The sequence below is a fragment of the Microtus ochrogaster genome, chromosome 19 (assembly GCF_000317375.1).
Source record: "Microtus ochrogaster isolate Prairie Vole_2 chromosome 19, MicOch1.0, whole genome shotgun sequence".
NCBI lineage: Eukaryota > Metazoa > Chordata > Mammalia > Rodentia > Cricetidae > Microtus > Microtus ochrogaster.
The window spans coordinates 37,668,819-37,671,355 of record NC_022021.1 but is presented as its reverse complement, the minus strand read 5'-3'; the positions used below and the strand labels follow the sequence as shown (position 1 = coordinate 37,671,355).

The following is a 2,537-nucleotide window of genomic DNA, read 5'->3' as shown; positions in this document are numbered from 1 at the left end:
AATTCGACTTGATCTCCCTATTGTACATGAAGATTTTGTTAACAATAATGATGAAGTTGAAGAAACTAATAACCTCGATGCAACCGCAGCTGGATTTGATCCCTTTTTGACAAGCTCATCTGACAGCAAGAAGTTGGCTTCTGAATCAAGTAGGAGTCTAACAGAAGAGCAGCAACAGAGGATTTAGAGGAATAAACAACTGGCCTTGGAAAGAAGGCAGGCAAAGCTACTGCGTAAAAGCCAGTCCCTAGAAAATGGTGTGATAATGAGTACACCCTGGGCACAGACAGTGGGAAAGAGCAGTACTGGTGAGGATCAAGAAGACTCAAGTGGATTAAACACAGATACTGCAGATGCTCCACATGTTCCTTCTGCCAATACAAAAGAAAAGGAACAGTTCGATGCAGAGGAACCACTCTAACTTGGACTAACCCAGAAATGTTCCAAGTAGCCAGACTTCCATAACAGAATCCTATAGTGTTTGGGGTTATTTGTAACTTTTTCTACTTTGCATAAGTCTAAGTCATAAAACTTCTATGGATTCCTGCTTAAAATACAATGACTACTTATAAAAAATAAAAATAGAGTACAGACCTAAACAGAGAACTCTCAACAGAGGAATCTAAAAGTGGCTGAGGGACACCTAAGGAAATACTCAACATTCTTAGTCATCAGAGAAATGCAAATCAAAACTATATTAAGATTCCATTTTACACCTGTAAGAATGGCCAAGATCAAAAACAGTGATGACAACTTATGCTGGAGAGGTTGTGGAGTAAAGGGAACACTCCTGCATTGTTAGTGGGAGTGCGAGCTGGTACCTCCCCTTAGAATATTAATATCGCAATTTCTCAGAAAATTAGGAAACAACCTGCTTCAAGACCCAGCAATACCTCTTTTGGGTATATAGCCAAAGGATGCTCAAGCACACCACATGGACATGTGCTCAACTATGTTCATAGCAGCTTTGTTTGTCATAACCAGAGCCTAGAAAAAAACCTAAGTGCCCCTCAACAAAAGAATGGATAAGGAAAATGTGGTACACTTACTCAATGGAGAACTACACAGCAGAAAAAAAAATAATGATATCTTGAAATTTGAAGGCAAATGGTTGGAGATAGAAAATATCATATAGAGGAAGGTAAGCCAGATGCATGAAGACAATTATCATATGTTCTCACTCATAAGTGCTGTTTAAACATTAAACAAAGAAAACCACACTACAAATCATAATCCCAGAGAATATAGACAAAGAAAGAGGACCCTAAGAGAGACATATATGGATCTAATATGGGAAGTAGATAATATCTCCTAAGTGAATTGGGACCATGGGTACTACGCGAGAAGGTTGAAAGGGAGGGGAGCAGAGAAAGATGTATAGCTCAATAAAATCAATAATGAAAAAGATCAGGGCTGAAATACATTAGCACTGATGATTTAATTTGAGATGTTTGCTCACCTTCTCTCATGAGGTCTAGCATGAGTTCTTTACCATAGAGCATGCTGAAACCTGCACAGATGCCCAGATGATGTCTCAAATCCTGAAGGATTTAGGGACTACAGATTTGGGACCAAGATTTATACATCAGACATTGAAGTCTGCCCTCCTATATGTGACTACAATTGTTGGCAATGCTAAGAAAGCTGCTGCTGATGCAGACGACTTTGTGCGTATCTTACTTTCAGTTTTTCTCCCCTGAGAGAATTCATACTAGATTTTAGAATCTAGGCTAGAACTTCATCAAAAACAAAGTAAAAATTGAAAAAAAAGAAATTATTTCTACAGGAAGAATGATGATTTTAGGGTTAAGTGTTGGTTCAGTTACTAGAAGTCAAGGTACTCTCACAATGGGCACAGCAATTTCGTTAACACTGTCTGTTTCAACTAACATAGAAACTGCAATGTCAATCACAGCAAAAGATTAGGTTACTGATGTCAGCTTTTCTAGTCCTATGCTGGAAAAACTTCAATTACTACAACATCAAAAGTACAGAATGGTCTGTTTAATCTATCATTGATTGGGTCCAAATACTCTTATTGCTACTTCTAATATGCTGTCACAAAAAAACAGCTAGTGTATTGGCAAACGGGCTGACACTAACATACAATACAGACCTTTATGACTGTGAAAACTTATTATCAGATGATGCATATAATGATTTTACTTGTTCTTAAATACATTGTACTGAAGTTAGACAAGCTTGCCAAATGTGCATAAGCATTAGTTTAGCATATGGTATTCTTAATAAGTATAGTACTTAATAAGTACTTTGCTTTTTATTCAAAATGTTTAGGTTTCTTTGACAGAATTAGCAGTGGTTTCCCATCAATCATTATGTGCAAGAAATAAAATTGTCAACTATTCATAATTAGACAAAAAAGTGCTCAATTTCTGTGCCAATTAGGAGTGAGAGAGACTCTTGTTAACAGTCCTAGGTGGTGGCTACAAAGGACTGCTCATGTCAGTAGCAGTCGGGATTGGAGAGCCCTGGCTAGGAAGTCAAACAATCTTTCACAGCGGTGACTGCCAAAAGCC

At 37.7% G+C, this 2,537-nt stretch overlaps 1 pseudogene; it reads left to right on the top strand.

Annotated features, from left to right (window-relative positions):
• The window catches only part of LOC101994398, a 1,924-nt pseudogene extending 1,493 nt beyond the window's left edge, over positions 1 to 431 (top strand).
• Positions 432 to 2,537: the final 2,106 nt, after the last annotated feature.